The sequence below is a fragment of the Epinephelus moara genome, chromosome 4 (assembly GCF_006386435.1).
Source record: "Epinephelus moara isolate mb chromosome 4, YSFRI_EMoa_1.0, whole genome shotgun sequence".
Lineage (NCBI taxonomy): Eukaryota > Metazoa > Chordata > Actinopteri > Perciformes > Serranidae > Epinephelus > Epinephelus moara.
Window position 1 is genome coordinate 25,344,937 of NC_065509.1, and position 27,656 is coordinate 25,372,592.

The 27,656-nt window shown below is 41.2% G+C and overlaps 1 protein-coding gene across 3 annotated transcripts in view; it reads left to right on the top strand.

The window, feature by feature from the left end:
- Window positions 1-27,656, top strand: part of mid2 (midline 2) — a 217,042-nt gene that overhangs the window by 31,802 nt on the left and 157,584 nt on the right. For 2 of the 3 annotated variants that reach the window (XM_050043015.1, XM_050043018.1), the window contains exon 2: window positions 17,343-17,401. The exons of the other annotated variant lie outside the window; for it this stretch is intronic. The gene's annotated coding sequence lies outside the window, so the exon portion shown is untranslated. The remainder of the gene's footprint in view (window positions 1-17,342; window positions 17,402-27,656) is intronic. 3 annotated transcript variants of the gene reach the window in all.

Sequence of the window (27,656 nt, forward strand, 5' to 3'; positions counted from 1 at the left end):
ATCTGTAATCTTCTACTTGGCATTGTTCGGCACTGTAGCGCCCTCTCTTTTTCATCTCTCTCTTTTCTTGTCTCCCTCGTGCTGTTTTCGCGACACCACGCTGAGTACATTTAAATGTGTGCCACTTGTGACTGTGTTTCACACCAGCCGTTTTGCTGGAGGTTGGAGTGAGCCGTTTGAATAGCTGTCATGTTCCGGAAAGAAGTGCAGAAAATGTTCACATCAGTCCCCCTACCCCGGCGAGTGACTGTAAATTGGGGGGATTTTTCAAGGACACGCAGAACAGCATTCATATTCATGCGTGGTGATCAAATGTAAACGATTACCCATAGGATTATGGCAGCAGCGACGTTTCCTCTCGCTCCCAGATTTTAGGTCCCGTTTTTAGAACACTTTTTTCCTGGCTGTGCAGGACCGCAGTTTGAACATCAAAGCCAGAGCGACAGTGGGTTTTGGCTCAGTAATGCAACAAGAGCTGATACGATTTTGTAGTATACAGCTCATCTTCCCTGACTCAGAAGACTGTCCTTCTGTAATTACTGCTGCTCTTACTATTTGATTTTTAGCATTTCCAAAGTGCACTTTGTAGGATGTTGAAAAAATTGTAAAAGCAATATTGCTTTACAGTAGATATACAGTACATATCTTACAAGAAACATACAAGAAGCTATTTACAGTAACATAACTTAGTTGGTTTGAGACTTGAGTACACACATGTGCACACAAATTGGAGCAAAAATAATTGAACAGGTGGCAACCGTATGTGATGATGGGGCTGCATTGTATCGGGCCTTTTAATGATTGATAGAACACAGCTGAAGATAAGCTGACGATGCATTATTTATTGATTTGTCTTTGTTCAGTGAGCCCGTCTTCATCGCCTCTTCCTATGTGATGAAACAGTCAATGCCGTACTCTGCTCCGGCAACAAATCAATGACAGTCAGCCTGATCAAAGAGTGGGACACATCTCTAACACAACATCAGGCTACATATAAAATATTTAGATGGCGCAGAGGAAGACAGTAGAGCTAGAACAGAGCAAAAGAGGAGCTGCAGGAAGCACTGCAGAAGGAACGTGATGACTCCCACTCAGCAACCTTCTCCTCCCGCCGGTGTGTTTGATGTCGGCTCGTATATGCTGTTTAAATAGGTTTCTTTGACTGTCTGTTCCCTTCCGCTTCTTCTCTACTGTTCCTTTTAAGCACATTTCCATCCTCTTAAAACTTACTCTTCATCTTTCTCACTAATGTCAGACATCTGCCCATCCCAGAAGCCATCTTGGCCCAAATATGACTCCCATGCCCAGTGTGATGATGGCTCACTAATCCGTGTGTTCTCTCCCTCCTTTCATTTATTTTCATATCTTGTCCTGTGCTATTTTTTAAATAGCACACTCACACATTGGAGTTTTTCAGAAGATGAGAAACTGGTGATTTATTTTGCTGCACAAAGTCTGGTTTGCACATCAAAAACAGGAAGGCTATTAGATGTTCTTTACAAATAAGAAGCTTATTAATAATGTAATAGAACTGAGCCAGTGTTAGCATGTTACATTCAGGCTATGCTTTCATCTGGGATGAGATACTGTTCACTAGAACTGTTTGCTCCCTTACTGAGGAAATAAACAATGACTCATTTCACACTACATTTACACAAAATTAATATTATATTGTAAAATAAAACGGTTGATCCTGAATGTTTTTTGGTCAGTATGGTGACATGTGGTAACTACAGTTCTGTGAAACCTGATTGTGAGGTAAAGATACTAAAAAAAAAAGACAAGCATCCCATCAACTTGACCTTTATTAGAAGAAGTAGAACTTAAGCTACAATAGGTTGGAGTACATCGAGAACATGTATTTATTTCAAAAGATAATCCAGCAGCTGGAAGATGAGCCGGTGGCCTTTCTTTTGAGACAGATTCTATTACATAAAAACATGCTAGTTCCACAGCCCAGCAGCTAACAAGCTCAGCTGTGAGTGGTATCTGACTAGCTGAGCTCCGTCTTAATGATTATCCAACACAGCAGTAGAGGAAGAACAGCCAGTGGCTCGAAGGTGCCGATCCAGCTGGGTTACCTGCTAAATAAAACATTGGCTGATCCAGCAAGATTATCTGCTCAGCACTTGTTGCGCTGCCAGTTTCACCACGCTGGTTCAGTTTCTCTCTATTTCCAGAATGACACTGACCCAATTATGAAAGTTTAGTTTGGTAAGTGAGAGGGAAGATTAATTGTCTGGGATTTGTTTTTCCAATATGCAACAGAGACATAAAATGCTATTTTTAGGGAGTGCACTCGCTTTGGGGGGTTGTGTTGTTTCTACAAGTGGGATTGGACTGGATTTAAGATCACAATGAGAGAAATGCTGATCTTGGAGCTATAATTGGGGTTAAAAACATAATGTTTTTTTCTTACATGCCTTACAGATCAAACCACAGAGGTAGGCTCCAGAGATGGGTTGTTGAACTTTTTAAAATCACCAAATCACGTGTCTGGCTAGTAATGTCTTATGTCCAGAAGTGGAGGAAGTACTCAGATCTTTAACATAGGTCAGGCCACAATGTAGAAAAAAGTAAATGTCCTGCTTTCAAAATTTTACTTAAGTAAAAGTACAAAATTATTAGCATCAAAATACACTGAGTCTGATAAGTAAAAGTACTCAACCAATTATTGAAAACTGTTGGTGCATTAAAGGGCAACTACATCCATTTTCAAAATTCATACATGTTATTCTTATGGTCCAAGACAGTCCAAACATATACGTTAACATGAAGAATTCTCTCCCAAATCCAAAATCTAGGGTGGTAAGCTCAAATTTGTCATGTCATAGGGAAGTCTTGAGCTGCTCCAATGACAATGAATTAGGAAAGATGTTATCAACATATTCTCACTCCGACCTCATCACATTTCGACGTATGGTCATGGACTTTCCACGTCAGCGTGAAAGGTACCCTGGGTGCGTCGACTGTTGATGTTCTGGGACGCAGCATCAAGTTCTGCTTGTTACTTGCATTGTCGTCATTTACCATTTACATACAGTCAAATAAAAGCACTACGTCAGTACAACACAGCGAATTAATGTTCTTTTGCTTCAACAACTAACACAAGTGGTTAGATTTCGGCATCAAAAGCGCATTGTTAGGAAAATAGAGTGGGGTTCGGCTTTACAATGTGGATGTGAGCACTGCTCTCCGGGTGAAAGTTGGTGTTTGTTGGACCCATCATCCACCCGTCCCGCCCACCCTACTTGGGCTCTCACTACCTTAACGTTCATTCTTGTCCCACTGTGTTTCCCCCCGACGCCGTTATAGTTTAATGCCGCTAAGCCAGCGACTGGCCGCATATCATGTCGATGTAAAAGGATGGCTTTTTTCATCAGTGTCCGATGCTGCAAGTTGCTGCCCAAGCCCTGGATTTCGATGACCTCGGAGTGATGATGACAGTGAGAGCACCCAGGGAGATGCTCTGAGTATACAGGCTCATTTTCTGTTTCAGAACTGAGAACACTACAATAGAGTAAAGCTCATTTGGGTATAAAAATTAAAACAAACATTCTGTGTGTTCACAAAATCAGGCTCCCATTCATTGTCTGTGGAGCACCTGATGACATCACATGTTTGAGACTTACTCCTCTAGTTACTGGCTTTGAGAGAAAGTAGCTCATGTTCACAAATACTAATTACACTTTCCCAGGTCATGGAAATAACATATTGGAGTTCTTAATTTAGGTGGTGTTCCCCTTTAATATGTTCATCACTTGAATGTTGCATCTGGTGAAGGTGGAGCAAATTTTAATTACTTTATTAATTGCCTTGTAGCTTGTGAATACCCCCAAGGATCAATACAATTTTATCTTTATCCATAATAATACATCATCATTTATTTGTTGATTATGTTTTGTGTATTAATCAGAATCTGCAAAAATAATTAAAATGACCAAATAGTGGAGTAAGAAGTACTTTATGTCCCTCTGAAATTAAGTGTAAAAACCAAACTTAAATACTCAAGTACAAGTACTTCACAATTGTACTTGAGTAGATCACTTGAGTAAAAGTAATTAGTTTCTTTCCACCACTGCTTATAACATAACATATGCATTGTTGGTTACTGTTTGTAAGCACATTTCCAGCACTCGTTTGGCGTTTTGCCTTTCTATATTTGCCTTTTCTAAATTTACGGTCTGGCACCTGGCCTCGACCTTTTTATAAAACCCAACCTCACATGAGCGCTGTTGAGGTACACGCCCATAAATGTCCCGAACACTGAAAGTAAGAAAATAAGTGCAGAAAAATACACCACAGCACATCTTGTAGGTCATAAGTGATGATTTAGATGGATCACTTCTGTCTGTCTATACGTTGTTTTTCAGGAAAACTCTGCATATTATGTTTTTATGATAATCAACCACTACCAACAGGTGCAACCATGAGTCACTGTTAGCAGCTGGTGCACTATTGGTGCAGGAATTGTCATCACTATACACATTTCTTTCCATTTCTGTGACGTCTACAATGACATAATGACTGTGCTGAGGAGCTTTCGTGAATACACTGAATAATTAATGTTTGAAAAAGAAGAATCACATAATGTGTCTTTATACGATATTCTAAAGATGAACAATTTATAATTGTTACAAAAGTATTTATTTTGGAGCATTAAGTAGCATGACACTTGGAATTAGAGTCATTGGAGAAGCACTGGTGCTTAATTCAAAAGCTGATGGAAGAAAATGTGCTCTGCAATAATGATGCCCCAGTGAGAGTTTGAGCGGGGAGAGAGGAACAGCTGCTTGGTAGAAAGCCATTGCTGCTGTCTGTTTGGGTGAAGCACAGAAATAGGCAGAACGTGCACAGTCTGCGGTGGGTTAAAAAACGACACCCTGTTTGTGCAGCCTGATTAGGCCTCTGTTCTGCTTGCTCTAAGGAAGTCCTTTGCTCATGACTGACGCATCAGATTCTGATAAGACCTGTCACGTCTTATTGTCTCATTGTTGAGTAAAGTATAATGGGACATGTGCCTATGCAGTAAGAGAATCTGTGGTGTAGTTTCAGTGTGTTTGAGAGGCTGACGCTGATATGATTTATGATTTTTCGAGCCAATTTAGCATTAAAGCTGCTCTCCCAACTGACTCCTCAAGGTCATACAGCTCTAAGACAGAATACCAAATATGGCAGAGGATCTTCGGTATTAAAAAATGTGCGTACTGAAACCTAAAATGGGAATAATTCCCCTCAAATTTAGATCAAAGCTGCCATTACTTGTCATATGTCATATTTGTTGGCTTTGTCAGTGCTCATAAAATACAGACCAGCTCAGCAGCTGTGCAGCTTATTAACATAGCAGCCAGGCTAAAGATGACATTACTGTGAAAGGGTTACTGCAGTTCTGCTGCTCTGTGGCTGAATTCAGCAATGCTAACAGATTTCGAGCCTGACTTTGAGCCAACTCTGTAAAGTTGGAGGTTCTTAGTTAAAAGACGAGCCCTGTCCTCCGAGTACAGATGCTACAGAGAGCCTTGGAGCTGATAATTAAAAGTGCATCCGACTGAGGAAGAAAGTCGACAGTCATTAAGGTGAGAGGTTTGGCCTTATTGAACAGTCTACATAGGGACTGAGACCTGGCCGTAGCTGGCGCCCCATTACAGAGAAGCTTGGTTATGAGCCACAAGTGCACACCACAGTCCAAGTTCATTAAATCACAGAGTCCCACTCATTAATTCCACAATGCTAAACTTGTAATGTAATTTAGTGCAAATGTCAAACTGAAGTGCTGCGCGCTCACTCACGTACGCTGCTACATTTTCAAAAATGTGCAGGAGGAGATGCTGACCATCAGCAATGAGTTTTACTACACCTCTACTAAAAGATAGATCTTTTTTTTTCAGGCCGGCTCAGACGCATATGAATAACTTGAGCAGAATCTCTTATAATCTTGCAGTTGTTTCCGAAAGAAAATTAGGCTCAGGAGGGTTGTAATTCAGTCTGTAAAGGTAATTCATCAGTGTGAACCAGTACCCAACAATCTGATTTCACAACATTGCATCACGTTAATATAGGCCCATAAATTCAGTCACCATTGCTTATGTTAATGTAGGCCCATAAATCCAGTCGGCATTGCTCATGTTAGTATGTATGAGAGAGAGCATTGTTAGTGTCAAGACAAGACAGGAGGGAATGTGTTACGCTTACATTTAGGCAATCTCTCTGTGATTAAATAGGGAGCCACCTAATGTCTTAATCTGATCACGCAGGCAAGGAAATAAAGGACAGTTCCACCTGCTATTTGTAGATCTAACATATAGTCTTAACGTGGTAAATGATCAAAACTGGTGAAATTAATGAAACCGTATTTTTCATTATAGTGTTGGTCATTTCTTTTGTCGACAGTCATCACTGTCTGTATGTTACAGGCCTGATTAAAGACAAAAACAGCTTAGTGGCTTTTAAAAAAAGTTCTGTTACTACTTTCTCACAGTGGGAAAAAATGCTGATGGTTGACGTACAGTGTTTGTATTCTGCTGCGAGTGAGGTCATGCCAGGAAACGCGACGAGGATGTGTGAGTTTTCCCTGGCGATACAAAGTGGCTCCTGTGTGTTGTGGTGTAGCTGATAATGAGCATTGATGTGTGTGTGGGGGTGTGTGTGTGTCTCTGTGTGTGTGTGCCGAGCTAATTCTGGAAGAGGCAGCCAACGCCCTTTCTCATAAAACGCTTTGAGAGACTTTAAAAGTTCTGTTTCCCAAAAAAAAGTTCCCACCAAAACTATTTCTAGCTCTTGACACCGTGTCATCTCAAACGTATGCAGCAAATTGGTTTCTTGTTATCTGATATCAACCACATGTTAAGTTGGTGGTGAGCAAAAAAAAGAAAAGAAAAGAAAATCTTGAGGATTATTGACACTGTTGTGTAGCTTTCGCTCTGTTCTGTTCCATCAAAGCCTTGACAGTTAATTTACTCTCTGAAAAATGCAAGATGCCCCACCGGAGGTTGAGTTGACTGAGCACAGCGACAGCCTCTGTTCAGGCCGGATAATTGAATATAGTGAACTAGTCATCACTCTTGTCCTTTGTATTTTATTTCAGCCAGACTGTGTCAGCAGTGTTCAAAACTCATTAGCCTGTGTACATTGCACCAGTGACATTTATCAGTGCGAGATACTCCCTTTTGGCATATTAATTGTTGATTTGTGATGGCCTTGAGCAGGGAGCCTTTTTAATTTGATCAAGACAGATAGGATGCTCGTGGAATATTTTATGGTATTTGTCAAGTAGTAAGTGGGGTTGTGACCAGAGAGTGGCCACCTCCAGCACTTAGACCAGTTAGAGGAATGCGGTTAGGAATAAGTGAAGGACGGCTAATGTCAAGGTGCATTTGGGCAATTTGTGCTGCTGCTGAGTGGCCAACAGTCGGACTGTGGTTGTGCATTGTTTGTGATGATTGAGAGGGATTACTTTTGTATGAGTCTATTGTTTTTTAGGAAAATCCTAACCTTTAAAGGAATACTTTACCCACAAAATGAGCTTTTGTAAATCAGTTAGTCAGGCGAAGTTACCTTGAATACACAAAGAAAACTTTGTTTTTCTTGCACGCCTCCACAGAAAATGGGCAACAAATTCATTTACTGACTGATTTGGGAACTTGTTTAAATCAAAACATTCATTTACAAACTTTCACACAACTTGTGCAGTGTAATCTAAGTCTCATTTATCCAGTGGTATGCTCAGTACTTCCCAAACACATGCATTTTCACTAAAGGTTTAGCTTTGAAGAGAGCATAAATAAGCTTCACTCTAAGTTTTAAACACTAAGGTGTTTCAGTGAAAATGCATTTTGAAAGTACTGAGCGTACGACTGGATAAATGAGACTTGTATTTTACTGCACAAGTTGTGTGAGAGTTTGTGAACAGAAGTTTTGATATAGTTCTGTTAAGGCATGGGCGATATGGCCCAAAAATAATATCACGATATTTTAGGGTATTTTTGCAATAACGATATTCTTGATGATATGACATATTAGTAAAAAAAAAAAAAAAAATCATTATTAATTTAGGAAGATAGAATTGCAACAAAATATGTGATCTAGTTTATATCCAGTTATAACTAAACAAAAATGATCTCTCATTTCTTTAGTTTGTGAACAACAACAGTAACTCAGAGTGAGATTCAGATTCTGTTACAATATTAATAGTTCAACAAAATAAAATCTACCACAAATTACACATTTAATCAGCTCCCAAATACAAAAAAAATCTACCCTGGGATCTATATATATAAATTGACAGGTGATTTCCTTCTCTTTTAGTAAAATCTTAAATTATCGCGTGGTTTTTGTACCACCTGGACCTTTATGCTCTGCCATTTCTCCTCTAATCAACATGCTGTTATGCTACCATAACTATCATACGTTCACATACGTGTAGTTTTTTGTCGAGTCGTGAGCGTCAAGTAGGTTTACATTACCAAAGGCTTACCGTATGACAAAATCACTTGAGGGAGAGGGAGGGAGGGAGAGACGCTGTGCTGCTGCCAGAGGAGCCGCTGAATGAGTTCCCTCTCAGCGGTAACTCTCTAAAAGAGTCGCAGAAGTCCAGGGCTGTTCATAAAACACTAAGGACGCCACAGTTTATCCCACACTACTGAAGCTGCCCCTCTTTCTGGAAACACTGTGGAGTCGGTAATGATTCGCTTTCAGCCATGCTTGTTGTTTCTGTGGGTAACAGTGTGACGTCAATATGTCATCAAGTTAAAATATCGCGAGTATCACGATATGCATTTTTTTAATATAATATTAAGAATGATACCAGTATTATGGTGAACGAGATGATACAGCTCACCCCTAGTTATGTTGTTGTCAATCAATCATTAAATCAAACACTGTTCTCTGTGGAGTCATGCGAGAAAAGCAACGTTTTCTTCACAAATTCAAGGTACCACAGCATGACTAATTGATTTCAAATGGTCATTGTGTGTGTTAAGCACTCCTTTAAGATAAAAATCCATCTAAAGTATATCACACAATCAGGGCTGTAAAGTGTTGACTAGCTTCTGTAAAGGGAATGCTTCGTCCTTAAAGGCATACTTTCACAATGGACTCTATAAATAAACCTGACTCGACTTGATAAAAATGTTGACATGCACACAGTGTCAGGGTCAGAGAGATCTCATTCACAAAGACGCTTTTGAAATTTTATGGTAACGTCTTATCTGTTTGCCAAACCAGATTGTGGTCAGAAAGGTCTTTTCATCCACATCAAAGGCTTGTTGCTGCTCAACACATGTTGCTCACAAAAGGTTAGCTTTATTTTCTCACAATAATCAGCGGCCAAAGTGGAAAAAAAACAAAAAAAACATCCTTTCCCTGACACCAATTTAGAGTTTTACTTTGGAAGCAGTGCCGCTGTTAGACTCCAAGTGAAGTTGGAGAATTTCAAGTGTGACCTGCGGGGAAATGACACAAAACAAGATGAAGGAAAGGCGCATTATTTTGATTGGCTCACTTATTACATCTGAGCTTTTAACTGCATGAATCCCTTCACTTTGTGTCTCATGCTATGCTCCCAATTATCCCATTCATCCACTTTTTGTCTGTTAGGGTTTTCTCAGCAGGGGAAGTGACAGAAGCAAATATATCAACAAGCCAAACTGTGATGTCTGGATTTCTAACAGGGTACTCTCATCAAAGTGAAATCACTGTCTGTCTCTTACCAGAGCATATTTAGGACCTGCGGGGGAGGGACAGAATATTATTATATATAGTTATTTATACTCACAGGTTGGATATTTTTCTCCGGGTGTCCTCCTGATTATCTTCCCTTTCTGACTCCCACAGGAAAAGAGCTGTGGGCTGGAAACATAATATTAGTAGCAAAACTAATATTAACTTGTAGTCAAAACTAAAGTGAAAGCAGTAGATAAGGGCAAATTAGAAGGAGGGAGAGGTGAACACGTGAGAAAACAGGTTGATAACAAACCTGTTTCTAAGTTACGCGCAGTAGTTTCCTATAAAGTCACAGGGACCTCTTTGGCATCACCAGCTCTAACAATATATGAATGTGCTGACCCCTGGCTTTCACCACCACACCTGTTTCTATTCAGAGGATCCAAATGTTCCACTCAGAGTCAAGAGTTTCCTTTTGTAAAAACACTGTGAAGATTAAAGGATACATCCACCTTTTACATTGTTAGACGTCATCAAATTGTGTTTTGAGGGTGTCTGTTGTGGGTTGCTGGAGGAATATGGGGCTCAGGGTAGTCTGGGGCCGTTAGTGGCCGTTTTGGTAAGGAAACGGAACCAGGGCGAGTGAGACAGGATCCGGAATTCGATGGATGCGCCTTTTCGTCAAAATAAAAGCACCAAGCTAATAAAAATGCGGTGAAACTTTTAATTTAAAGAATATAATTTACAAGAAAAGCCCCAAGCCATTAAGTTAATCGATTTTCTTAGACCCCTCATCACCCCAAATCGATGGTGCGCCAGAATTTAAAGTTTTACTTTGGTGAACACTTTTACTTTGGTGAATTTGGTGAATTCTGCATCCGCTCTCTAGACCAGAACCAGAATCCAGACAAAATTCAGAGTGAATAAAAACCAGGCTCTTCACATAAAGTTGAGAGCCTGGTGACGCGAGGCTAGGCTCAGGGGTATTGCTTAGAGCTATTCAGTCCTTATATAACCAGCGTGAGAGCTGTGTCTGTATTCTGGGCAAGAAGTCAGCGGGCGTCGGCTTCAGCCAGGGTTGTCCCTCATCACCATTTGTCTTTGTGATCTTCATGGACAAGCTCTCAAGGCGCACCCACATGAAGGAGAGCATCTGGTTTGGAGAGCTCAAAGGAGCTTCTCTGTTCTTTGCAGATGATGTGGTTCTGTCAGCCCTATCAGACTGTTGAGGTTTGCCTGGGTCCAGACCTTTGAACCCGGCCACATAATCGAGTTGGAGCTGATTGATTCATCTGGCATGGTGACATGAAACAGCAGTTTCTTTGTTGAAATAAAAAAACAACTATTGAGCGCTACAGGGAGACTAATAACTGTTGTCATGCTGTTGTCAAGCATTGTCAAGTGTTATGCAGGAACCAATGAGGAGTAATAACATCAGTGGCAAGCGCCATAGACAAGATAAACGCTGCTATTTAGGCTGTTGTGAATCAACATGTCCTCTCAATATTGCCCAACATCATAGTTTATTTTTACTTCACTCCACTCCAATCTTAAAACACTGGCAAAACAGATATGTTGGCATGGTTACGCATCAGTGTGGACTTACAATGTCAGTAGATTCAGGGGGATACGCTGGTCTCTAGTGATTGGTTATGGAAAATATCGAATCCCTCTCCCTCATGGAAATCAGTAAAAGTAGACACAATGTCAGATTGAAGATAGAAATGAAATCTAGGAGTTGATAATTCTGTGTGATATCAGGCAAAGTTGAGGTGCTTCAAGCCTCAACCTCTCAGGATGCTGCCTCGGTGCCCTTTAGAGGTTTTCCCATAGACTTTACATAAAGATAGACGACATGAGAGGTCCCCAAAAGTGACGCCCAGTGACTGGCTAGATCATAAACCCTGCCCCATTTTTCTAATAAGCTATAACTGGTAATTTGATGGNGGGGGGGGGGGGGGTCATGATTGACAGCTGTGTGTGCCAATAGGTATGCTATCACTGGTGCTGCTTGTGATTGGTCAGACATGTGTATGGGTGGGAACTTGATACTGACCGATATCACTACTGCGCACTCTGACTCCAAATGATTTCGCCAACACACCAGTGTATGTGGGATATTTTGGCTTCATTTTGTGCAACATGGTTAAGTAGAGATGTGTCATCCATCATAACACCCAATTGATAGGAGACCCTGGGGTAGACCCAGAACACCAACAATCCAGCTGGATGATGTTGTTGGGTAGGGGGACGTCTGGACTACCTCGCTTAGCCAGCTGCAATGGTGACCTAGCCCCAGATAAACAGCGGTAAATGGATGGATGGATGGATGGATAGATGGATTGGTGGAAGGAAGTCATCAATCAGTAATGCATTCCAGGAGTTGCTTTGTAATGATATAAATTACCATATAGATTGCAGAGTAGAGGAGGTTTCTCATAAATATTATTTATCCTGTCACAGAGTCAGCCCATTTAACCTAGGTCCAGGTCTGATGTTGCAGAGATGGCTATCTGTGATTAAACTGGTACATGTTGATGAAAACTAGGGCAGGGCAATGTGAAGAAAACCAAATATTGTGATTTTTTTCCCACCACATACCTCAATATTGATATTGTAAGGATATTGTTGGGTTGAATATGGTATTATAAAATATTTACACATTAGAAATAATCATCAGTAAGGTAGAACAGTCTGAGAAGTTCAGAAATGAACATCATTTTACTGCAATGCAGTGTTCAAAACCAGGGAAACACAACATCATGATATGACTTCATCCAAAATCTAAGAGGATATCTAGTCTCATATCACGATATCGACATAATATCGATACATTGCCCAGCCCTAGTGTAAAAAAAAAAAGCCTTTAGCTTATAGCTGTTTTTTCAACTCACTTTTTGTTAACCAGCTTACGTGTAGTTAGTAAGTTTCTACGTTCCTTCCTACAGTTCGGAGAGAATGACTGTGTTGATGTGTTAGTAGGTCTAAATAAAGCTCCTTAGCCACATATTTCAGTGAGCACTCTGGTATGTCAGGGATCACAGGCATTCCCCCTACTCAGATATGTCTTATGATTGGATTTCATTCTGGTCTGTTGGGGGAGGTGATGATGGGGTTTCCTCACATCGGCAAAGGTGCAAATTGGCAGGGTGCACTGCCAGAATGTGTTGATAAGAGTGTCTAGTGTTGTGCTTTGAACGTGAACTCTGATGTCATCTGACCTCGGGGCTCCATTTTGACATCAGAACTATCTATGGGTTTCTTATTAGAGATTAAAGAGTGAAGAAAAACAAAACTATACTATAGGCTGTCTTCAAGTACAGTATTCTGAAACTGTTTGCAGGATAGAAAAGCACTGTATTCTTGTAATCCATGTCATCTGTGCAAGGCTATAAGATTTGATGTGCATTACCGGGTGATCACATTTTCTGTTTATAACCGCAAAGTGATATGACAGCTGAAATAGACCATTCTCAGTTGTCATTATGTAGCAGTAGCAGATGGTTAAAATGTACTGCTATTGACACTAATCACTCATTTACATTTGGATATTAGATTAACTGAGACTAACATGCGGAGCGAGTGAAAATTAGTGCGGTGCTGATGATTGCCATTTATCAGAGTGACATCTATCTGAAATGTAAAACTCTGAAAACAAAAGTAAAAGACAAAAAAACTACAAAGTAACACTTCTAACTTTGTACAGTTTGTATAGTTTTACAATAAACACAGACCTCTTTACCCATTGAAATACATCCATTTTTCATATTTGAATGTGTCAGAATAAAAGGTTTTGCCTCCTTTCGATTTGTCTCCTTTGTGTGTAACTACTCACTTGGTATTCAGAGGAGATGAAAACTTGTTGCCTCACTTTGTCGTCCATTGACAGGCCTGTTCTCCTCTGATTGTCTCTTATTAGGCAATCATTATGGTGAATTGTGGCACATCGATGCGCATCAATGATTCAGAGACAGTGATGGTGGACATGAGAGGGAGGAGAGATTGGCAGAATGCAGCCATGGCTTTGTTAGCACACCTCATGTGAATTAGTTAATATGCTAAATAATGAGCTGTTTTGAAAATTAATGAATGCTTTCAGAGTGATTTATAAGCACAATTCATTATTCAGAGTGCGGCAAATAAACCCTAATTGAAAAAATGTGAATTAAGTGATCACACAAATGTATTCGGTTTATTGTTAGGAGAGCTTGTAACTCTGATTCTCATTATTTTAGGGCCACAGAGACCATGAAATCATTTCACAACTCAGCATAAAATTCAAATCATGGAGAGCCATGAATTACAATACATCATATATTTCACCAAAGCAGACATATTTTAATAAACCCAACAGGTGTAGCTGTGTTCATGTATAACCAAAAGCAAAAAAACAAACATTTGATATGCAGCAGCATCAAAAAGCTCAAGTGTAGCAACATTTTCCTTTGTGTTCACTGAATACTTCCCAGTATCCAGGTATGAAGATTTCGAATCTGCAGGCACTTTGAACACAGCTGCTCGGCACAGTCTCTCTTGCCAAGTTTTCCTCTCCGTCAGTCGTGGATGACTCACTGGAATCCCTCCTGAACCGGTTAGGAACAATAGCTTATTAGGACCCAGATGATGGGCCATGTGTTCTGTTTTCTCAGATTATTTTGCACTGACAAAAAAGTAACATCGCACCTGGCTGGCCCTCGAGTAAACAATGCACTGATTGTCCGTGTCGGGACTTCTTCCGTTGACGTCCTCCTGCTGCTTTTGTTTGGCTGCCTACTGGTGTCAATATTTAACTGTAGCCTCTCTGAGGCCAGGTCTCACTTGAAATCCTGTTTTTCAGAAAATGAAATTTGAGACATGGGGGCGTGCCAGAGGTGGTGGTGAAATCTTTCTCAGGGCTGTTGTTTTGAATGTGTGTTTGATTTACATGTATTATTTTGGAAATGGAAGGTGTTTCAGAAGATTCTGTTGCTGCTCTTGGCTTAGCACAAGTCTGATTTGTGAAGCAGCTGAATAGTTTGTTTAGATGAGCTGATGATTTCTGTCTTTTTAACTGGTGGTTCTCCCTTATGATGAATCCAGAAGTGTGAGCTATGGTTACCATGTCTAAAGATACAGTACATACACAGGGTTTATTACTGAGTCAGTGTGGCCAAAGCCTGAATTAATTATTAAGCGGACTGTTAAAGAAGTATTTAACTGCTGGGAAGATGTTCTTTTCATAAAACTAGGCTATTTACGTATGCAGCAGAAATATGCAAATACTTATGAAATTGGTGCGACATGACCAGACAAAACAAAGAAGAAGGACAAAACATTCGCTTTGCTCAAGAGGTAGCAAACCTACAACTACCAGCATGCTGACCCACACCGGACCAGTAAACATTACCGCAGGTCAGTGACGTAATGCAAGCTTGACCATTTTGACACAGGAAACAAAATGGCAGCAAGATGGTAACAAACAATCTCAGATTACAGTTAAACAGTAAGCTAAAATATGTTTCTAAAACATATCAGGTGAGAATGAGGCAACACAGTAACAGAATCTTTGCACTAAACAGCGCTGTTTAGTTTTACCATTTGATGAGTTTTCTCAGCCTTTGTTTTTACAATATAGGAAACAGGATGCACCCACTTCCTGTCCACAAATTCTCACATTACAGCCAAACAGTGCACTAAAATGTGTTTATGTAGACATTTTAAGGCAAGAAATGGGCAATGCAATAATAGAATCTCGGTTAACATTTGATTAGCACTGGTTTTTAGGGGTGGGAATCACCAGATCCACAATATGATATTATCACAAAACTTAAGTCCATCCATCCATTTTCTAACTGCTTATCCTCTTGAGGGTCGCGGGGGTGCTGGAGCCTATCCCAGCTGACATTGGGCGAGAGGCGGGGTACACCATGCCGCCCAAAACTTAAGTCATGATATAATATTACAACTTATGAAGCCCTGCATGAATCAAGGGAACCCTGTGTCTTGTGTCACTTCTGTCCTGTCCGTTGCCCTTGCGTGTCTGTGTGTCTGTGGCTGTGTGGGTGTCTGATAAATATGTATATGAGTACGTATGTATACGAGTAGGGATGAAATGTTATCTGTAATGACAATCGCAAGTGACTGTATAGTTGCTAACTTGATTTATTAAGATATGTGTTGATAAGTTAAGATTGAAACATGGAATGTATTGGATGTATACCACTCATTCAATAAAAATAATTTTATATATATATATAAAAGATACAATATTACAGTATTATTGGAACTTTAATATCATGCAATATGTTGAGTATTGCAATTAAATATATTGCAATTTAATACCTTTTTTCAACTGGAAATTATGTCCCCGAAGGAAAACTTTGTCAACATCTGTGTTATCTAATAACAAAAAGTTTTCGGTCTGTTCATCTCACTTGAGTCATTGTTTTGCAGTAGCAAACTGTATCTAGTGGACTGAAAAAGCAATTAATTATATTATTCTAATAGGCTACCAAAAGTTTAATTTGTATTTGTAATATTAATGATTTATAAAATAACAAAATTAATACTGTATGACAGTACGATATTGCCAAACAAAAATATTACAATACTATGCTGTATCAATTTTTCCCCCCACCTCTACTAGTTTTACAGTTTGATTGGAGTTTGGTTTGAGTTTGAGATAGAGAGAAGGAGACTCTCACTCTCTTGATCCGCTTCTATGCTATTTGTGTTCGTGCTGACAGGCGTATGAAAATGCTTAAGTACAATCTGCACCCCTTTAAGTGAACACAAAAAAGCCTCAGTTACATGGTGTTAAAATAGTCACTGCAAGCGAAAGGAGCATATAGACAATAAAGTGGCTTGCTTTGTGACAGTGCGTTTTGTAGGATCACTTTTTTCCATCTTATACATATACTATGCAGGATTGTCCATAAAAAAAGTATGAACTCATACAGTAGTAATCCCTCTCAATCATCGCTTTTGACCCAGAAGAAGTGTGTGGCAGTGCCTGTATGTTCTTATTTTCTTCTTGTGCCCTGTGCTTGGGATGTTTATGGACGTGCACCCCCACAGCGCTCAGGTCAGGTCAGGGGCTTTATAAAAAGGTAGCAACCAGGTGCCAGACCCTGGGCAGGAGGCATCCAAGCGACAAAGCGTGTTTACAGTAACCAACAATCCTGCACAGGAAACCTAGAGAGTAGGGGGGCACCTTGTTTATGAATGACTAGTTCTTAGACAATAGGCAACATGACATAATATGTTACTACATATGGCTGTATTGTCTCTGGCTTAGCTGGAGGGATTATTAATGGAATCCCCACCTCTAGCACTTGCAGTGTAACACCCAGCGCGCGCGTGTGTGTGTGTGTGTGTGTGTGTGTGTGTGTGTGTGTTTGTTGTGTATGTGTATGTTTGGGTGACATTTGTAAATTCAGCATGTGCATCTGTCGCGGACTATTGCTAGTCATTTCTGCCATCCGCGGCCTACTGTGAAATAATTGTCTGCTTTAGACTCAGACACGGGGTTTCATGCTAATCTGACTTGTTTTCTCATTATCCTCCCCCCCAACCCTTCCCCTTCTCTCTCTTTCTGCTCATTATCTGTCGTCTGGTTTTCACCTCACTTTGTCCTCATCCTTTCTCTCTCATTTGTCTTTCTCTCTCTTTCTCACCATCTCTCTTTCTGTCTCCCTCTCCAGCCCGCCGTCGTCCACAGTGGTGCTGCTCATTGCTAACTAGGCTGCCTCCAAGCCCACAGGTACGTCCCCTCCCCCCTCCTCTTCCTCCCCCCTCCTCCACTTCATGCTCTATTTTTAACTCCACTCTGCAGGATCCTTCCCCATGATTCTCCTTCTCCAACCCCAACTCACATCTCTGTCAGCACCTTTTTACCATTCCAGCCAAGTGGTAGGAGCCTGTGGACCAATACCTATTTATTAATTTATGCCCATGCTTACATCTCTTTTTTTTTTTCCTTGAAGAAGTGCTGCCTCAACTTCATTTTGACTGTCTATGAGAGGGAACAGTCTTTGTTTCCATAGCATCAGATGCTCCTTTCAGCTGGTTACCCATCCCATTTTTACATCATATTATAGGAATAAATTTAGTGTATGATGAGGAAATAGTGGGGTGAGTTGAGGATAGGAGGGATGAAAGTGGAAGGAGGACAAGACCAAGGTCATGATTAGGACTAAAACCCTCAATGTTTAAAGTCTATGTACTGCGCCAAAACCTGCTGAGAGACAAAGTGATGTAAATGACTGGATTAGCATCGGATACATTCATTCATGTCTAAAATGGTTTGCTTTGTTAAGCTGCCACCTTGCCTTTCATGGAGCCTGGCAGCCATCTCGGCCCCCCTGCTGAGTGGAAACATAATGCACTTGTTGGACTGTATAGCCGGAGTCCGGGGCCTCGTCAGCTCCCCCGTCTCAGCCTCTTGTCTCTTAAGACCGCTCGACTGGCTTTTCCCGGTGCCATATCCTGCTGACAAGAGCTTATAACCTCGCATGAGTACCACTCTTTTGAAGCTTTCTATGTTTGTGTGGAAAAAGCTTGTTGACTTTATTATATACAGGTTGAGGGTGTGCAGTTCTCTCACGTAAACAATTGTTGATGTTATTTACGCTCCTGTGATGGTAAAGAATAGCCTGAAATGGACTGAACTGTGGTAGCTTGGCTTTTCCTCAGTGGTGCCTTATTATAGAGACTTTTCTATGTATGTGCAGGTTTTAAATAATATTAGTGCTGTCAAGCACTTAAAATCTAATTAATTGCATGCTCAGTGATTAATTAATCTTAATTAATCGCACACATCAATTTTTGCTGTGGAAGTTATTAAAAAAAAAAAATCAGTTGAAATGAACTTCTGGATTTTGGACACAATTGTCCCCTCTGTCCTGCACTACCGAAACTGGTCTGCAGTCCATTTTGTGAAGGAGTTGGTCAGTTAGTCAGTCACAGGTAGACTTACTCAGTTTGTGTCTGAACGCCTGGTCAAGTGTGGCTTGACGAGGCTGGCTGCTAGCGCTAGCATCAGAGCTAGCTGTGCAAGCTCAGACCTTCGGGTTTGCTGCTAAATGCTTTGCGTTGAAGAAATATTTCAGGCTTGAAGTACGAAAATTGGATGGGGCTACTATCAACAGTTCCATCTGGGTGTCTTTTTTAAATGTAAATGTTCCAATCATAGGGCCAAACAGCATCGTCTCGTCCGCCTCCATCATGCCTTCAATGACGCACTGGGTCAAAGGGCACCATGGAAGGTGATTAATCAGCACCAATTTTTTAACACGTTTTTTTTTTTATTATTATTATTATTAATGTGCTATTTTGACAGCCCTAAATAATTTATTTAGAAAAAAATAAAATTATTTTTGCAGCAATGAATTAGAACATTTTTATGTCAGAGAATCACTTAATTAGTGTCATGCAGCTCGTAGATACAGCTCTGTAGCTTTCTAGGTGACACAGCTGTCTTGTCTTATCCTATCATTGGGGATTCCTCTTTTTACATAAAGTGAATTTATTTATGCAGCATTGATTGTGATGAGCTTTCTCTTTATTGGTTGCCACCCTTGGGCTTGTAAAGCCCAGTTCTGACCAAATATTTGCGACAAGAGGAAGTACTTGTAATGCGTCACTCTGCAACGTTTTAAAAAACCTGCAAGTTTACACCAGTGCAACCGACAAGACGACGTATCATCTCAATAGCAAGGACACTCTGTACTTCTGTTCTAACTTGCAGCTTTTCAGGCTTATTCTGCAGCTGAATATAAATTGTAGCTTCTTAAAATATGAATGAGGATAGTGATAGTCAGATACAGGCTACAGTTGCATTTCAAGTTGTTATCAACCAGCAAAAACATAAACAAAATAACCTCAGCTTTAGATGTACAGTGTTCGTAATCACAATAATTAAAATTACCAGCACTGATTAATCAGTCAGTGAGCCTGTGTGAGCGAGCATCAGCAGCAGCAACCCACTGTCCAACACGACACACCGTAATGACGGAGGCCTACATACGTGTCAGCAGCCGCAGGAGATGTAAATGCAACGGACTCGGGCTTGGCAGGGACGGAGGGCTGTTGTCAGATTGCCCCACCGAGCCAACACGCCATCTGCAGTTTGAAACTGACTTGGCCAGCTGACTGCTACCAGCTCGTTGGCTGTTGAAACAGGTGACATGCCTTACATTCTGAAACCGGCCTCTGGCGATTTGACAAGTTTAGTCGCAGGTGACACCATCAGCCGGCTTGAGTCAAGTTTTGACGGGCCACTTGACATCGTCGCAACTTTTCACTGCAACCTTCTAAAACTCGCGAAATTGTGGTCTGAACTGGGCTTTAGGCTTCAAGGAGGACTACAGAGAAAAACAATCTATTTTTCTTATGAAGTATGGGCTCGGTTCCCATGGTTACATGGTTTGTCTTTGATGTGCGGCATTTACATTTAGTATGAACTTGATCAAGGTTGTCTTTGATACAAAAGAGAGGAGGGACAGACAGAGAAGAAAAATATAAAAAAAGGGAGATTGAGGCTCATTTAAAAGTCATTGAAGCCAGGCTTTTGCCTACTGGCACCTATTGTCTGATTTTAATGATGGTCTCTCAAGAACAGATCACTCTTTATATACCTACTGACTTAAAAGATGAATACCCATTCTGTTGAGTGATACAGACAATTGAGAGGGCCGGCCATGTCTGATGTAAACAACATTTTGTCAGCCTTAACAACACGGTCTGACTCGATAATGACCCTCGTCTCTGTTCCCAGACGTGGCATTTAGGACTAAGGACAGACCTGCCTGGCAGCATTCCTCCCTGATTTTCCCATGCAGAACCTACACAGGTAGACGGCTACGCGAGAATCCATTTGTCAAACTCACAGTCCTTCACGGCTATAGACAGCCGCTGTCAATGGGAGGCTTTTGAGTTATTATGTGCTTTACCAAAAGAAGCATGCGGCCTGTTTTTAGAGAGGTTTCTAAAGGATTTTACACACATAGGCACTCAGGAATACACACACACATTAACTTCCTGCCCGCCTCCTGTTGAGGCACGCCACACACTTTCCGAGTACTTAGCTTTTGCCTGTCAAGGAGGCACACTCTGCAGCGGATGCAATAGGCCAACCAGTGGCATGCTGAGATAATGCACACGGTAACACTGCCAAAGTTGTGATGTTGCATGCAGACCTGAGTGCAGGCTTTGACTGAACAGCAGTCATTTCAGTGCACCCCCATGCTTTGGAAACAGTGTTTACAGCCCTTTCAAATTTAAAAAAAAATTGCTCAGTTGGAGCATGTCATATCAACATACCATTTAATAATCTGGTGTAGGACGCAGGATGTCTTTTCACTGTGTTGTTCCTCTGCTGCTAGTGGTCAATACAGCAGGCATCCCAGTTTTAAGCAAACTTAAGCAGTTTCAGTGATTGACTGATTCAGTCTTGGACATATTTTAGGTGACAGCAGGAGGGAGACCCAAGTAGCTGCATTAGCAGGAGCTTTGTAAATTGGCTCTCCTCTGTGAGCCACAAGGGCCTCTCTGTCTCTCATCTTTCTGCTCCACTTCTGCTTCCCCGTTCTCTGCTCTCAATCTTGTTCCTCTGATGTCTGTTTCTCACTCATCTTCATTTACTCCCTCTTTTTTTGAGCCTGGCAAAAGCATAAATAGATTATTAATACTAGAGAGGCAAGTTTTTTTTTTTTTTCATGCCCTTTTCTCTTTCCCGCTCATTGCATTTCATTTCCCTTTTTCCTCCGCTTGTCTCATCCCTCCTCCCTCCTCTGGTGTATGCCTTCTGACAGCAAAGGTACCCTGCAGCCTGCCTTGGCCAGGTATAGCGCTAGATGAAAGGTTGCAGCCAGAGCTCTCTTTCAAAGATGCCTTCTGCTGCATCCCTGCTCTCCATGGGCACTCAGTTGTCCCTGCCAGGCAGATGGAGATAAAGAGGGCAAGGAAAGGAGAGGAGGGAAGGAATAAAGGAAGGAAAGAACTATGGATGGAAGGGCAAAAGAGTGAAGGAAAGATCACAAGAGACAAACAGCAACAGGAAGTAGAGAAAGAGAGAATGAGATCTAGAAAGTTTGCCTCACTCAAGATCCGGAAGTAGCACCTGGCCTCTGTAGATGATCAAAGAAGCTCAGTATCCAGGTGAGTGCAGCGAGGGGAAGTGATGTGCCCCTGCTTTCACTCCGTTTCCAGTTTGAAGCTCCTCTTATACATCCGTACTCAAGTCTGGAGGTCGCCACGGGACATAAAGGAGCTTTTGAAAGTGTTCCTGACATGTTTTCATCATCTGATGTCTCGGAGTCACACTGAGGTCTGGGTTCAGTTGGAGAAGTAACATCTTGTGCCTTCAACAAAATCCATTGAACCTGATCCCTCAAGGTGAAATTTAAATGGCTTGTTCCGCTTCGGCGCCCAATCAAGTCAAGGCTTGATGTCCTCATATATTTAGTCTGGATTTGTTTTATCAGTTTGGTACAATGTAAGCAAGCTACTCTCTCACATTGAAACATATGGATCAAAGAGAAAAGCTCGCAACATTTTTGTCTCTGCCAAGGAGAAGTTTGATCTCGAGAAAAACAAGCTATTTCAAGGAAGGTAACATGTGGAGATGACATTCGCCTGTTAAAGCATCTTGTTTTGGGATAAATTCTAAATTCCTTCTTATTCAGGCTGATCAATAAGATGTGCTGAGTCCCCACTTGAAATGATATTGGCTTTCCACACAGGAAATATGTCTTGCTTGTCCTCCGCTACGTGGCAGATCTCCAGAGTTACATTCTACTCAAAATAGTCTGCTGCCTCAGCTCCCAAACTCTTTTACAAGCTGTTACTAGACCAAATCAAAACACAGCGTCGTGCTCGCGAGTCCAAACAGACATTTATTAGCTTCTGTCAGAAAAGTCATTGCCTGGGAATAATTGAAAACTTTAAGCGTAAAAGAGATATTGCGTTCGCCATCAGAATGTAATCGATTTGTTTCTTTAAAATAACCATCCGTGATAGCATTCTCCTCAGTGATTGGAGGGAGGACAAGCGGGCTCTAAGGTATACCTGCATAAATCTTATCTGAAGACAAGCCAGATAATGCACTGTAGGCCCGAGCCGAGAGATTTAGCCTCTGGATGCTGCAGTGACAGGAGATACTGAGGGGAGGCAGAGCGGGCAGTAAAACAACTGACAGTTGGTCATTACGAAAGACGCAGGTGGGCCAAAAATCAATCACGCCGAGACTGGCCGGGACTCTGACAGATGCCTGACGTCTGCTTGATGAAGAGCTCTGCTGTTCCACTGAGTGATGAGGAGGAGGAGGAGAGGGGAATGAAAGAGGAAAGAGGAGCGAGGGATTTAGGATGAGTTTGAGGATAAGCAAGAGGCATGAAGGAGGAGGAGGTGTGAAGACAATAATGAACCCCCTGAATCAGGGAATCAGCAGGAAAGTAGCAAAAGGGTTGAAGTACTGTATATGTAAATGAGTAGATATGAGGGGAAAAGTTCAGCAAACAGGAGGAGGTCAGCATTTCCGATAGTAGAGGGGGAAAAGGAGATCAAGACAAAAAGGGGAAGAAGAGATAAGGAGGGGAAGGCAAGGTTGAGACATTTTTGCCAACACCTGAAGTCAAGCTGTCATTTGATGCGGCTATAGCTACCGTAACAGCACTTTAACAGCGCTGCATGCAGGTTTTAGAGCGGGCCAGGGTGCGTGTTTTGACAACACCTTTATAGGCTATTTCATGGTGTGTGCTCTAACTGTATGAGAAAATATCTCAAGTGTGAAATGCCACTGCATTATTGGCCCACACTCAATAACTGGGAGCGCTTTATTTAATTTTTTTGTCAATTTTCTACTCATTTAAAGAACGTGTATATCAAGGGGAATTTTCTGCTCTGGAATAACGTCTGGATTGTAAATGCACTTTTAAAGGTCGGCCAAAGTCCAATGAGATTCATTTTCAAACAGTTTCCAGTGAATTTACTGAGGAATAATTTGAATTGGAAGACATTTATTTCATCATACGTACAGCTTAGTCTGCTCAACATGACGACTTTGGGGATTATGTGTGAAATGAAGGGTCAACAATTGATAGCTCGCACCTTTTTTTGCAGCCTTTGTCATTTTAACCACCATGTCTGTGAGTCTAGGTAGCACAATACAAAACACATCATCGCCAACGCTAATATCCTCTGTTGCAATCTCTCTCTGCAGATTGAGGATCTTTTTAATATACAGGATGCATTGTTGAGCTCGTATCTGTGTGGGACTCCGTCCTTTTTCCATAGTACAATGAAATGAAACTGGAGCAAATGGAGGGGAATAAATTGTCGTGACAAGCAACAGTCCTGTGGCAAATGGGTAAACATGTTTACAGAGCATTAAGAGTACTTATCCAGTGCATCAATGTCAGCCTGAGTATTCCACAGCAAGGCCACCAGACAAAAGATGAGCAAACAACTTTTAGATTAGTGTTTAGGCTGTCTGAATAGAACAAAAAATGACCTACCTAAGTCTTGCTACTCCTGCACACTCACGGTGCCGGTGTCCTCAAACACCATTACAGCTTCCTTCTTTGCATTCTTTAGAGTTGGCTCTGTGCTTACCCAGGCACTCTGATTAGCAGTTAATTCAACCCCGTTGCCAAAAAGAAGAGAAATGTTGGCATTGTACATTTCTGCAAACCACTATGTTACATTGCATGATATTATGTAGCAGATACATTGACACTTTATGCTTCAACGTGTGGTCAGGGTTCGGCACAAAAAACACTTGGTTTTGGTTGGAAAAAGATCATGTTTTGGCTTAAGATATCTGGTTTTTGGGGCTAAGGTTAGGGCAATGGTTCCCAACTGGTGGGTCGCGGTCCAAAAGTGGGTCACATGTCCATTCTGAATGGACCACAAGTGGCTTGCAAACATATCAACTTTGTAAGAAAAACACTATTTATTTAAGTACAGTGAATATCCAACTCAGAGTTTTTATTTTAAAGGGCTGTCTCATGCTGTAGAGTGAGTGACTATGGGACAGCTGCTTAACAAAGACCGCAAACTAGCTTGATGACGTGGCCAAATGCAAGTATGACGCTGAATATATTAACCTATGTGGACCTTGTGGCCAGACCAAATGGGAACCACTGGATTAGGGTTTTGGTTTTCCAACCGGAAATTCAGCAATATTTTGGTTTTGTTGAGTGTTGGTCTTGAACATTGGTCCGTAGATTGTCAGGCATTTCGCTCAGTTGTCAGACCATCCACCACCCAGCCTACCTACCAATGACAAAGCAAGCTTTTATTCTGTCACTTTAGAAATGTTGATGATAGGGCTGCTCCTGACTAATAATTTTCCTAGTTGACCAATAGTCATCATTTAGGGCCATTCATCAACTTGTCGTCCCTATGTTTACCATATTAATTCAATAATCAAATGATATATTTTGGGCGGGGCAACACAATGGTTTGAGTTGAAGGTGTGAGAAAGAATAGTATCAGTAACATTGTTAACACTGTGCTACATTACAGAGAAATACAAAACCGTACTAATGAACCTTCATTAATATAGGCCTATATTTTATCTACAAGTGCACGTCACACACTGAGCGAGCCGCCTGTTAATGACGCTGTGGGCTAATGGGCATGTAGCTACTTCCATGTTTCAGATGATACGTCATGTTTGTAGTCGACCAATGAAGATGAGTTTACATATCACCTTGGGTTCGTCCTTCACCTTCTCAAAATGATCCCACACTTTGGATTTCCTGCCTGACATGTTATTAACTAGCCTGTGGAATAACCGCAGGTACCAGCCCTGTTAATCAGGGGCTGTACACATGGTGTGTGTTGAACCACCTGGAAATGCAAGGTGGGGCACTGGCACTACTCTTGTGCCTTTCTTGTGGCCGCATTCGAGAGCGAGGCGGCAGGTTGCATCTGAGGTTGCTAAGCAAGCATTGTGTAGCCTATTTACCTGAAATCCTGAGTGCAGAGCTGATCTTTTTCCAGGCGCTGTTTATAAGTGTGTAGGCCTATCGTCTGTGGGACAGATGTAAAGCTCTGGGTAGCCCTGCACTAACATGATCAACTTTTCCGTATTTATCAGACTGAATATTTACAGAAGAAGGGAAAGATATCTGTCGGCTGTGATTGGTTTGTAGCGTGACTCCTGTCTGACTGCTGAGCGTGGCCTCTTCCTGTCTCTGTCCTTTCAAATTAAATCCCTAAATGGTCCAGTCAACTAAGTTTTGACTGATTTTGACAAGGCGCAGCTCCTAACAGAGTCTCACATTTGTTTTTTTGTTTGATTTTCCATTCGCAACCAATGAAATCTTGCCGACCAATGACCTTTCTGGTCGACCAAAGTTTGGTCGACTATTAGGGGACAGCCCTAGATGGTAAGTATGAAATATGCATATCTAACGTGTTTACATGGTGTTATACATGGTTTGCAGAAAGATACATCGCCTACATTTTCTACTGGTGACTGTACTGGGTTATTTGCAGAATGATTGATTGTGACAGTCTTTGTTCACACACGTACTATCATCCAAGGAGCCTCCGGCCACCTCAGCACACCCTCCTTTCAAAGCTCCTTAAGCTCTAGTGAACAGGTGGGACCACACCCCAATCTGGTAGGCACAGCCAAAGGGGAGATGTTCAGGTCAAGCGGAATTAGTGTTTTCACACAACACGCACGAATACGCTGCTCATACAGTGTGATGCACATGGTGTGCATGTCAAGAGGAAAAGCCTCAAACCCAGAAATGCCTTTTAAAAAGTCATGAGGTCATTTGCTGCTGAACCAAGAGTTAAGAAATTTAAAGAAAGTGACTAGGGCATGCAATCAGTGCAGGGGATGAATAATAAATTAAGGAAAAGATTGTGGGGGTTTTTAAGTTTCTCATCCCTTAGGTCTCAAGTATGCATAAATGATCCCTTTGCTGCTACTACTACTACTACTACTACTACTACTGTACTTTACAGTAGATTCTGTCTTTGTGGCACTTCTCCTACAAAAATAATGAGCTGATTGGCCTCATTTTGATCTTAAACTATGACTGTGTCATACTGGTCATCATTTACTGGATAATCCTGAGCTGAAAGGCAGGAGCGAGAGGGGATGGATGAAATGCAGGTTCCACTCTGATTTGGATGCAACCATTGTATTCTTGGCGTATGCTCAGTAACAAATCAGACACTACTAAAGCAGTTTGTTATGGTTTGCTGAAATTGATTTAAGCAGAACAGTTGTTCCCATCAGTCACATTTCCATTTTACAGAAATCATCTTGACAATGTTAACAGGAATATTTTGACATGTATAACCAATTTGCTAAATAAGAAATTATGATTACAACACATAAATACCACTTTTGCTCACATCCATGTCATCCATCATCTCGATACTTTATGCATTCGTCATTATTGTTGTACGGTAGACTGAAATTTAGGTACTTTTTGGATATTTGTTGTTATGAAGTATTTGGTGTTTCCAAACGCTGGGCACTTGTTGTAGGTCATATGTCACAGGTGTAAGCAAACAAGACTCTGTTGATACAGAGTGAACCTCAGCTTTGATTGAGAGAGAAGCAATGCCTCTGCCCCACCATGTCTACTCCTGATAAAACCAGCATGTCTTCTCCAGAGATGATACCTACACACCCTCTAACATTACTGTTTAACAATTCGAACGATAGAAGTCTGCCATGGGACTACTTTGCCTAACATTACAGAGCCAATGCTGAAGGCAAACCTGCTGACATAAGGAAGCCTGTATGCAGAAGGTGCGATAAGACAAAGTTGTGCAAGGGAAGAAACACTTCAAACCTCACCAAGCACCTTGGTGACAGACACAAAGACCTCTCTGAAGAGTGCAAAACATGAAAGGTTGGCGAAGGTTGAAAAAATTCTATAGGATACGTAGAATATCAATGTGCAACAGATTCTGTATCTTAAAGGCGCTGTATGTAAGAATGTGGCCAAAACGGTTACTGCACTCAAATTCAAAATACTGCC